This window comes from Episyrphus balteatus, chromosome 1 (assembly GCF_945859705.1).
Source record: "Episyrphus balteatus chromosome 1, idEpiBalt1.1, whole genome shotgun sequence".
Taxonomy (NCBI): domain Eukaryota; kingdom Metazoa; phylum Arthropoda; class Insecta; order Diptera; family Syrphidae; genus Episyrphus; species Episyrphus balteatus.
This window is the reverse complement of record NC_079134.1, coordinates 77,069,879-77,082,848: the sequence shown is the minus strand read 5'-3', so window position 1 is coordinate 77,082,848 and position 12,970 is coordinate 77,069,879. Positions and strand designations below refer to the sequence as shown.

The following is a 12,970-nucleotide window of genomic DNA, read 5'->3' as shown; positions in this document are numbered from 1 at the left end:
CCGTATCACCACAGGTAATTTGAAAAGAACTGATGCAAAATCGGAGTTGCCACTTTATTCAAACAAGAAATACGAGAGGGGCCCATTACACCCCGGGGGCCCAATATGCCCCGCTTTCCCCTATCTTTTTTTCATTGCTCTTATTAAGAAGATTAAATTTCCTTCAAAATGCTGGACTCAATAAATTTTTCTATTGAAAATTTTCAATTTAAATTAACCGAAGTATGGCCATTTGAACCTTACTCTTTTTCGCATTTTTAGTTTTACACAAGTTAAGCTATGATTACACGCAGTTGCGTATTGAGGGGGGGGGCTCAGGGGGCTGAGCCCCCCCCCCCTCCCAAGCCTCCAAAATCATGTTATTATTTAGCTGGTTTCATCATAATATACATGATTAACTGAAACTTGTTCGTAAATCTTAGAGATTTAGAGGCAGCTCAAATGATCGAGCCCCCTCCAAATTCTGAAATGGTGGTTTGTGTTTGTGTTTGTTTGAGTTAGTGCCTTAGTTGACGTTGAGGGTTGGGATAATTTTGTTTAGGATTTGAGTCCAATTCAGAATTTTTCAAATATTTTTTTTTTGTTATTTTGACGTCGAATTACATCACCGTTAAATTTTGCAAAACTTCTCATGCAATCACGCCATGTTTTATTGTCTTGAGTATATTTGTTTTTTTTTTTTTTTTTTCAAAAATAATATTTTTCTGAAACATATTGGAAATCGAAATTTTTATATCTCCTTTTGATTTGGATTAAAAAAGGAACATATTATGAAAAAATATATAATTCGGATTAAACATCAAAAAGTATTTCATTGAAAATTAGTTTTTGAGACTTTCACGTTCTGCATTTCACTTTTTGAGCATTTGAGTGAAATTAGATGTTCTGTATTTTTCCACTCATTTAAATCTCCTTTGATCGAATTCAATTCATTTTTCTTTGTCGTGAATTTGTGTGACTTTTTCAATGAATTTGCAATTTTTTGACAAAATATTTAATTATTGTAAGAAATATTATATTTAAAATGTGCTAAGACCAAAAGACTAGTTATTCTAAACAATATTGACCACCCTGTTCTCTTGATTTACTTTCCTATAATTTAAAGAATAACCGATCAAGCCTATGTATGTCTATGTACCTACGTACGCATTAATTTTATATTTTGTCATTATCATATTTCTCTCTTTACTTACTGTACAATCGAATGACTTATTTTAACGTTACCTACTAAATCTTATGTACTTTCTCTTAATCGTTTCAAAATATTAACTGTTAGTTTTAAGTTATGAGAAATATGTTATTTTACCAAATCACTTGTAATAAAGTTCTCGCTAAGACAAGACGTGTCTTTGTTTTTTTTAATGATTTCAATGATTTATATTTTCGCATGTAATTAGTAGTTTTGCATTAAGTTTTAATTTATTTGCTTGTTTAAAGTAGTTTGATATGCTAAAGTAAATGCATTATATTATCAAACTTATATTTTTATTGTTTAGTAATGTTTATTTGTTGTTAATTAAAAAAAAAATACATAAAACACATGAGGCATTAAATATAATTCATCACTGCCTCTGTGTTGCAACCTCATTCGCTTTGCACTTTACCTAATTAATTTTAATTTGAAAACTTGCAATAATATCGTCCATGTTCTGCATTTCACTTACATATTTGATATGTCTCGCAAAATGTGACCTCTTTTTTTTTTCATTTAAATTCTGCTTTTTTCCATTAAAGTTACCAATAAAATTGCATCCATGTTCAAAGCAGCAGTAATTTTACTTTAGAAACAAAATAAAAATGGATAATCTTTCTGTTTTGACAGTTCGACGCATTTTCGAAAGTTTCGAAATCGATCGAAGATCAATTTCACGTGAAATTGAAAAGTGATTTCAATACACTTTCGGTCGAATTTCGGAACATGAGCGTTTATATCGAATAAAGTGATGAGTGCAGGTCAAAAAATTAGACGTGATAGGAATAAAGATTAAAGATTACTCAACACCTCGCTGTTTGTGTAAAATGTTTGGAATACAAGAACTTTGATAAAAACACTATTTTGAATATGAATATGACTACGAAGTCGAGAGCACTAAAATGCTACTATACCACTTTCAGTACTGCAGCACATCGCTTTTGTCTCTATCAAAAATGAATAAAAACAATCATTTTTATAAAAAAACAAAACCGACTTTCATGGATCAAAACTGTGTTTTATGGTTTTTCTAATAGTTTCTATGGCCAGAACGAAATTGAAATGGGACCACATTGTAGCCACCAGCTTTCCAATACAAAAAGAATTATCAAAATTGTTTCACTCAGTCCAAAGTTATGAGGTAGCAAACATAAAAAAAAAAAACAAAAAACAAAACAGACGAATTGAATACCTCCTCCTTTTTGGAAGTCGGTAAAAAAGAAAAAAATTTCATAATTTCACCATATAAAAAATTTTCAAGCCCTCTCCAAATTTTTTTCTGGATACGCCACTGATTACACGGTCAACGAAATCGGTCAACGCGTTGACTCTCTGACGTCAAGAAAAAATCCATATTCTCTCTGTCATCTCACCGTCAACGTTCACAGTGTCAATGCATAAAACGTTGGCTATCACACGATTGACACTATTGCGTCAATTTTGTGCTAAATTATGTTGACGCGCAGGTGTGTCAACGTGACGTTTACTGAGCAGTGTCAACGCGTTGACTCGCAAAACTTTGTTAATCACACTGTTTGACACAAAGAAAAAATTTAAATTTTCCAAAAATATTTTCTAAAAAAAAAGCGGAGAAAATGAGATTTGAAAAACAAGTACTTGGGTCTATGGCTGACACAAGGGTTGAGTATGACCGAGCAGTTCAAGGATAGAACGCATCAGGCAAAAACGAGCTTAAACTTGACTTGGCAATCTTTTGTTTCGAAAAAGGACATCAGTAATTCATCAAAACTCGAACTTTTTAACGCAGTTGCAAGGTCAATTCTGGGATATGGTGCACAGGCCTGGGGACATGAGCAATACGATGAAATGGAAAAAGTCCAACGATATCTCTTAAAAAAAATAATGAAAGTACCAACTTCAACCCCAAACTACATGCTCGTACTGGAGCTAAAATTAAAACCTCTTCTCATTTACACAATGAAATGTCACATGTGCTACATTAAGAAAATTCTCTGTCTATACGACGAGAATTGTCTCCCGCATATATTAGCTAATATAGTAGTCATGCTAATTTAAACCAAACATTACGAACAAGCCCATCAAGATCCTTTTTATACTTGTGCTAGCGTGCGGTTGATTCTTGGATAATGATACTCAGTGTTGAAAGTATCAACAGGAACACCAAAAAAACCCAACACCAAATTCCCACGGCAATCATAGCAGTCTCAGTATGCTGAGTCACAACAAAATACCTTGACCATAATATTGTGTTACATTAAAGCGCAGTGTCATCAATAGTTTTAATTTTGTTTATTATTTATGTTTTGATTTGCCTTCCGCTTTTTTTGTCGTTTATAGGTCAACCAAAAGCAATAAATATATTATTAGTAAGCAATATGTTATATCAGGGCAAGGATTCTTATGCAAATACATATTTTTTTTTGCATATTTTGCTATATGTGCATATACATGCATATTTCGGTTTTTAGTGGATATTTTCGTAATAAACGCATATTTTTGCCACATATTTTTAAAAAACGGAACAGTTTAATTTTTGTTTAAGTTATTTTTTAAAATTTGTTTCAAATGCGTACGCACCTTAAGCATTTTAATTTTAACATCAAAAGAAGAATGAATTAATACAATTTCAACTGTCATCGCTTCCAGTCTTCCAATGCAAATCTTCTTGCTTTTTCTTTCCACACATAATCAAAACAAAACATACAACTGGATATAGAAACGGTAAAATGAAACGAAGTAGGAGTCAAAGTCAAAACTCAAGAATATTTTGATTGAATTGGTAGACAAAATTTTATAAATTTCTAAAAAATTTAAACAACTGGATAAATCATCGAAAGTTTGAGAGAAACGAAGTGCGGTGAGTCGACTCTTTAGTTTAGAATAATTGTTGAGTTTTTTTCAAACAAAACTGAATTCATTTCAGAAATATGCCAAAAGTAAGAAGGTCTGTAGCTGCTACCCTGAATAAATACACATCAGAAAATCCGGATGTATTTAAACATGATGGAAAGGTTCTCTTTTGTAAAGTGTGCAGCAAAGGTAATCTTTTTGAAAGAAAGTTCCAAGTTGACCAGCATTTAAGGAGCCAAAAGCATAAAGAACTAAATGAAAGAAGAAATACTTCTTTATCTCAACAGATGATTTCGTTGGCCAACACTGAAAACAAATTTTTACGAAGACTTGTGTGAAGCTTTTCTAGCTGCCGATATCCCGTTCTATAAATTAAATAACCCTGCATTAAAAAATTTGTTTAATAAATACACAAGTCAAAATGTTCCATGTGAATCCACAATAAGAAAAAATTATGTGGATAAAATTTATAATTCGACTTTAAATGAAATCGAAACGAACTTGAGAAATAATTTTTTATGGGTTTCGATAGACGAAACTACAGATATTCAAGGACATTTTATTTCAAATGTTATTGTTGGTATTTTGCATCAAAATGAAGATTTAAGTAAGAAAAAGTATTTAGTTAACGTAATTGAAATGGAGAAGACAAACCATATTTTAATTGCTCGTGCGTTTGACGATTCGATAAATTTACTCGGAGATATAAAACAAAAATAAAATTCTTTTATTTGTAACTGACGGTGCCCCCTACATGGTAAAAGCTGGACGTGGCTTAAAGCTATTTTGTCCTAAAATGGTTCATGTTACATGTCTAGCACATGCATTTCATCGGGTCGCTGAAGAAATACGAAATAATTTTAAAGACATTGATACTTTGATATCAAACGGAAAAAAAATATTTCTTAAAGCACCAACACGCGTGGATTTGTTTAAAGAAAAAAATCCTGGGATTCCTCTTCCTCCACAACCTGTTGTCACACGATGGGGAACGTGGCTTACTGCAGTCGAATATTATGCGAAAAATATTGAAAATTTTGAAGAAGTTGTGAAGGAATTGGACGACTCAGATGCAGTTTCTATAAGAAAAACTAAAGAGTAATTGAACAAAACAATGCTAAAAATTCAATTAATATTTTTAAATTCTAACTATGGCTTTTTCAATGAACTCTTAACTAAGCTTCAGGGTTGGAATTCATTAAAAACCCAAATAGATTTAATTTAAGATGCTTTTAAAAAAATAAGTGCAGTTGAGGGTTCAATTGGAAAAGCCATTTAAAAAAAAAAACTGACAATGTTTTAAATAAAAATGAAGGTTACTCTGAACTTAAAAATATTTCAAACATCTTGTCGAACCCCGAACATGAAGTTGTTTTAGAAAACTTATCGAGTAGTGAAACACTTGCTTTTAAAAATGCTCCAATAACATCGTCCGAAGTTGAACGATCTTTTTCTATGTTCAAAAGTTTTTTTAGGCCAAATAGGCAAAATTTTAGTTTTGAAAATTTCAAAAATAATTTTATGGTGCATGCCAACAAAAATTGTACTAATGATCCGAGTTTGTAGATATTTGTATTATGTCCCTAACTTAAATCTAATGTTTTTTTTTTAATCCTGAAAGGTTTTATGTTTTCTTTTTGTATTGTTGCTTTGTTTATTTAATTTTAATAAAAGACAAGAACTTACCATTACCATGCAACATTGAACACCATCAAATGCGAGTTGTGTAAAGGCGATCATCCACTCTACACATGCAGAACATTTTTGCAGAAGGGAATATACCAGAGAAATGAATATGCAAAAGAAAATAAACTTTGTATAAACTGTCTAAGACCAGGACACTTCACCCAAACCTGAATGTCAACAAGAAGATGTCAAAAATGTAATAAGAAGCACCATACTTCGGTGCACTTCGACCAAAATCCAGAAAATCCGAGACGATCAATGGCTGTTGAACGAACAACCCAATCCGGGAGAGTGCAGTCCCACAACTGCACAACAGGCAGTAGTGTTCTTCTAGCAACAGCTGTTATCAAAATAAATGGACCAAACAATAACATACAATGTGTCAGAGCGTTAATAGACCAAGGCTCTCAAGCATCGTTTATCACCGAAGATGTAGCAAACAAACTACAACTACAAAGAACAAAGGTTGATGGAACAGTATCCGGACTTGGCTCACACGAGGTATCAACAGTAAAATATAAAGTAAACATCACTCTAAGCAACAATCCAAACACCTGTACCACTGCATATGTCCTAAAAAATGTCACAAAAACACTCCCATCTACACGTATAAAAACAGAGTGGGGACACCTACAAAAATTAATACTAGCTGATCCTACATACAACATTCCAGGCAAAATCGACATGATCGTGGGTGCAGAAGTGATTGCCGAAATACTCCAGGAAGGAGTCATCAAGGGAAAACCAGGCTCACCTATAGCCCAACAAACCATCTTTGGGTGGGTTATATCTGGAAATACTGGCAACAACACTCAACAATTATCGTGTCATATCATATTAACTGACTTAGACAATCGAATAAGCAAGTTCTGGAATACTGAAGACCTAAGAAATGAAACACAAGGGGCCTTACCAATAATGAATCGCTAAACACACGTTTAAGTATCGTCGGGTTAAATTTTATCGTCGCGTTAAATTGGGTGTATACTAATAATCAAAATAAACACGCGTTTAACTAATTGTGCTTCTATTACCAGATCTATTACATTTGTTGTCAAAATGACACCATTGAAGTGACATTTTTTGCATGTAATGTAATAATGAACAAAAACATAACCACAAAATACCTACATACCTTCATATATTTTTATTTTGGTTGTAAAAATTAAAAAATGGAGCCTAAGCAAGAAGGCCAAAAGTGCATAAAAAAAAACTTCATCTATCGTGAAGTATGACGATGAAAATTTGCAGATCTATTTCTTTTTAAGTTTTCTTTTTCAGCCTTTTCTGAAAGTATCTAATGAATATTTATTAATAAAAAAGAGAAATATTAATAAACAAATAAATTTTTCCATTTACTTATTTAATAATTTGCCGCCAATATTATCAATTTTTCTCAACAATAATTTGTTGACTTGACAAATGTTTTTTTTTTGCCGTCAAATGACAGTGCAAATCGTGCGTTTTAATTTAACCGTGCGTTTATAGTTGAGTTTCCCAACTATAAAATTAACGTGGCGTTAACCCTTAACCTGACTATTAAATTGGTTATTGGTATGGAGAAATATTTAAAGCTCAGTTAAATATTTAACTGAGCTTTAAATTTGATTATTAGTAAGGCCCAAGAAAACCAAACAAATAAATGCGAAGACTATTACCAGCAGACTGTATCTCGAAACAATGAAGGAAGGTACATTGTAAGGATACCGTTTGAAGTTCAACCAGAACTTTCAAACAATCAATCAAAGAAGAGAGCGATTACATTATATTACTTCACATGGAAAAAATTTTTGCAAAAAATCAAAAATTGGCCGAAGACTACAAAACGTTTATGAAGGAGTATATTGAGTTAGGACATATGAGCAAATGCATAACAGGCAATGAACAAGGGGCATACTATCTACCACACCACGCTGTTAGTAACCCGAACAGCTCAACGACAAAACTAAGGGTAGTATTTGATGCCTCATCGAAATCTGCAACAGAAAAAAGCCTCAACCAACTAATGCATACAGGGCCCAAAATCCAAGAAGACCTGACTTCAATTCTCATACGGTGGCGAAAGCATAGAATTGTATTCTCAGCTGACATTCAGAAGATGTACCGACAAATCTTAATCTACATCCCAGATCGTAAATACCAACGTATCTTATGGAGAAACTCCCCAAATGGAGAAATCATGGAATATGAACTAAACACTGTCACTTATGGAACAGCATCAGCACCATATCTAGCTATAAGAACACTGAAACAACTGGCAGAAGACGAAGGGAAGAATTATCCGCAAGCCGCTCAAAGTCTATTAACAGATTTCTATGTGGACGATGTCATGTCAGGTGGAGACTCAATTGAAGAAGTAAGAGAACAGAAAAAACAACCCACGAATCTCCTCAAAACTGGTGGGTTCCAGTTACATAAGTGGAATAGTAATATCAATAGGTTACTGGGAAAAGAAGTAAATTCCATAAGGAGCCTCGAATTAGATAAAGAAGAATACGTCAAAACACTTGGCATTCAGTGGCATCCATCAAAGGACTACTTCTCGTTCGAAGTCAAGCCGTATGAAGCAAATTCCACCTGGACAAAGAGGAATGTGTTATCAGAAATAGCCTGAATATTCGATCCACTAGGGTGGATCGCACCGATCGTTCTACGAGCAAAATTACTGATGCAAGACCAAATGGAACACAACCTTGACTGGGATGATCCAATTCCCACCACACTGAAAACGAAATGGAAAGATTACAGAAGCGATCTCAACAGTATAACCAATATCAAAATAGAAAGATGGACGAAATACTCACGTACTGTCAACAAGATTGAAATTCATGGTTTTTGCGATGCATCTGAAAGAGCATATGGCGCCAACATATACATGAGAATCATAGATAAAAATAACAAGATTACAACAACCTTATTAACTTCCAAAACAAGGTCGGCACCAAAACAAAAGAAACAAAATGGCAAGAAACCTTTAACCATACCCAAACTAGAATTATGTGGAGCGGTTTTACTAGCAAACTTGCTGTGGAAGGTTAAAAAAGATCTAGATATCGAGAAGATAGAGACTTTGCATGGTGCGACTCAACTGTTGCCTTAGCTTGGATAAGCGCAACTCCAAATAAATGGAAAACTTTTGTTTCACACAGAGTACAAGAAATCCAGAGATTAAACACAGGATACTCATGAAGACACGTTAAATCAGAAGATAACCCTGCAGACTTAGCATCAAGAGGTACATCTCCAAGTTTCTTAAAAGAAGCATCAATTTGTTGGAAGGGACCAGTGTGGCTACAATCAAAGCAACTTTTGAAACTCCAACCAATCTCAAACCTTAAAACAGAACTGGAACTTAAAATCACGTCACACCATATGACCAAGGAAGAATTCTATCCACAAGACGACATTATTGCAAGATTTTCATCATTCACCCGATTAATAAGGGTAATAGCACTCTGTACCAGATACATTCACGTCATAAAAGGAAAAATAAAAGCTCGAAAAATTTCAAAAGAGTCTGACAAAGAAATACAAGAAGAAAAAAGAGCATTACAAAAGCGAAATTTATTACCATTAGAAGTGAAAATTACACACCTTTCGAAACTAAACACGACTGAGCTGAAGGACGCTCATATCAACATCATAAAGATAGCACAAAAGACATTACACGAAGAATACAAGGCTCTACAAGAACAAGGCTCAGTACCAGTTAGAAGCAACATAGCCAACCTAAATCCATTCATTCAACAAGGCATACTACGGGTAGGAGGAAGATTACAAAACTCACAACTGGCTCCAGAGGCAAAACATCCGCAAATAATCCCACATAAATCACATTTGGCAAAGTTGATCATAGACTAAGAGCATAAGACAACACTTCATGGTGAAAATGATCTAACCATGGCATGCATCTTAACTAAATATTGGATTATAAAAGGAAGAGGTGATGTAAACAACTTCATTAAGAAATGTATTAAATGCCAAAGATTCAACATACGAAACCAGACGAAATTAATGGGAAATCTACCCGCACCACGAGTATGTATGTCAAGACCTTTTACACACACTGGAGTGGACTATCCGGGCCCGTTTATGATGAAGACTAGCAAAATTCGTAACGCGAAATTAACAAATTGATATATAGCAGTTTTCTTATGCTTAGCAACAAAAGCATTTCATCTTGAAGCAGTCTCCGACCTTTCAACAGACACATTCTTAGCTGCATTCGATAGAATGAGTTCTAGACGAGGACTGGTAAGTCACCTGTATAGTGATAATGCGACAAACTTTGTAGGAGCCAGCACTAAAATAAAAAACCAATATAAAAAACAAAACGAAGAATTCACGGAAGCAATGGCAAATCAAGGAGTAACATGGCACTTCATACCACCAGCATCTCCACACTTCGGCGAACTCTGGGAAGCTGGAGTGAAATCAGTCAAGCTTCACCTAAAAAAGACAATTGGCGACACCCATCTTCCGTATGAAGAATTCGCAACCTAACTTTCAAAAATAGAAGCTTGTCTCAACTCCAGACCATTATGTCCAATGACTGGTACTCAAGAAGATTTAGAATCGTTAACACCAGCTCATTTCTTGATCGGCTCAAATATGTTCTGCAGAGATACAGACAACGTTCTCGATACAAAAGAGAACAGACTGACACGATGGGAATATTTAAATAAACTAAACCAACAATTCTGGAAGAGATGGTCATCGGAATATCTCACAAGATTGCAAAAACGTCCCAAATGGACAAATACATCAAATAACATTGCAGACGGTGATCTGGTCCTTATACGAGAAGATAACATTGCCCCAGCAAATTGGTGTATGGGCAGAGTTCAAACAACATATCCTGGAAAAGATGGATATGTCCGAGTTGTCACAGTTAAGACTCCGTCTGGATATTTAACGCGTCCAATAACTTAAATATCCAAATTAGCAACAGATGCACCAATAAGAACTGAACCAAATAAGAATGCAATAGAACAGAATCTAGAATTGGGGAGTACAATCGATAAAAACCCAGTCGTAAACCCAAAAACCCGAAACCAACTAACATGCCACCATCTTCAGTCGCCAATTCTAAAACCAAGAAAAATCATTAAAAAATTTAAAATACGACCAACGACAATCCCTATCCGACCACCAATAGAAGAACTCATAGAACGACACCAAGGCAGAAAGAGAGGAAGTGAAATCATACGCAATACTGAAACAAAAAAGGCCAGAACAACCATTCCATCATTAATTGTATCCATTGCACTAGCATCGATTGTCTGGCCACTGCCAGTACACGCCCAATATTCTAATACACCATTTACCACACATCCAGGATTGTATTTTGAAGATAACGGTAGCATCAACCTCATCGCATCAAATTGGCGAATGATAACATATTACAACTTAGCCATCTACAAAAGCCAATTTAGGATTACACAACATGGTATACGATATAGATCTAGGATGCAAGACTCTTAACTCATCTGAGTGCTTCAATATACTCACAATGTTGAGAGCACATGTAGCAACCATCGAAGAAAGAAATGTAATTTTATATGAAAGGGTCAAAAGGTCACCTTTCGACATTATAGGAAAAATATCAAATCAATTATTAGGCATTTTAGATCAAGATTACGCTCGGAATATTGAGATGCAGATTGACAAGGTGAACCAAGATGACGAATACACTAAAAGACTTCTACAAAATCAAACTTCAATTGTAGAAACCACACTTAATATCCTAAAAACAACAGGTCTACAAACCACAAATCAATTCAAATTACTACAGGAAAGAGTTAGTAACATAACTACAGAAATGCAGAATACAATAGACAACGTTCATCAAACTCAACTGTTAACTATTCTAGGACTAACTACACACATGTATGTCAGCAACGTCAAAAACATACAAGATTCACTGCTAGATGCTGTATTAAACACGCAACACGGAACAACCCATTATTTGATAATAACTCCTCAACAACTTAGAAAACATCTGACTGATATCCGGCAGCACATGCCTGCAACAATGACACTACCTGTAAGTGAACGTCCAGATCAAATACTTCAAATATATAAATTGATGAATGTTCACGGGAGAATAACTAAAAGCTATATCATCTTTGAGTGCAATATACCAATACTAGACTCAGAGATATACCAGTGTTTAGAATAATACCCGTTCCAACACCATTTCAGGATCAATTTACCTTCATTGCTCCATCATCAAAATATATATTTACTAATCTAGCACGAGAAAAATACTATCCAATGCAAGAAAGCGAATTCGACAAATGCACTTCAGTAGAAGAAGGGTTACATTACTGTCCAAAACATCATCCGCTTTACAATCTCCAATCTAATACATCCCTTTTTTTTTAATAAATATGATTTAAAATCATGAAAATATAAAAAATATAAAAACCAGCATAAAAGTGTTCATATATGCGTTTCGCCCCGATGTAATGGTTGAGCTCATCAGAAGATGACCATTACACCTTGTCTTGACGCATATTTTCCCGAATAAATCGAGACTCCATATAATCCGAGCTGCATAGAGCAACTGCGAATTATATAGTTGCTACAAGTCTAAAAAGAAGATAAATTGTAGCTATTTTTATTTCCTTGCTATGGCACTGAAGAAATATTTGACTGTAAACAGTCGAATTGTTTTTTCCTGAACACCGTTTATTTTTAATAAATATGATTTAAAATCATGAAAATATAAAAAATATAAAAACCAGCATAAAAGTGTTCATATATGCGTTTCGCCCCGATGATGTAATGGTTGGGCTCATCAGAAGATGACCATTACACCTTGTCTTGACGCATATTTTCCCGAATAAATCGAGACTCCATATAATCCGAGCTGCATAGAGCAACTGCGAATTATATAGTTGCTACAAGTCTTCAAAGAAGATAAATTGTAGCTATTTTTATTTCCTTGCTATGGCACTGAAGAAATATTTGACTGTAAACAGTCGAATTGTTTTTTCCTGAACACCGTTTATTTTTAATAAATATGATTTAAAATCATGAAAATATAAAAAATATAAAAACCAGCATAAAAGTGTTCATATATGCGTTTCGCCCCGATGTAATGGTTGGGCTCATCAGAAGATAGCAAGGAAATAAAAATAGCTACACTGAGCCAAAAAACAACGTAAAATCAATCTAAACCACTTTGAATCAATGGAAAATCACTACATTTTTAGCCTAAAGTGGAAAATGATTGAATCAAAGTAGCACACTTTA

The 12,970-nt window shown here is 34.1% G+C and overlaps 1 long non-coding RNA gene across 1 annotated transcript; it reads left to right on the top strand.

Annotated features, from left to right (window-relative positions):
- The first annotated feature begins 352 nt into the window (after positions 1 to 352).
- LOC129905245 (uncharacterized) lies at positions 353 to 12,884 on the top strand. Its single transcript, XR_008770588.1, has 2 exons — positions 353 to 4,031; positions 4,098 to 12,884. It is a non-coding gene; the product is annotated as an uncharacterized LOC129905245 (long non-coding RNA).
- The last annotated feature ends 86 nt before the right edge of the window (positions 12,885 to 12,970 follow it).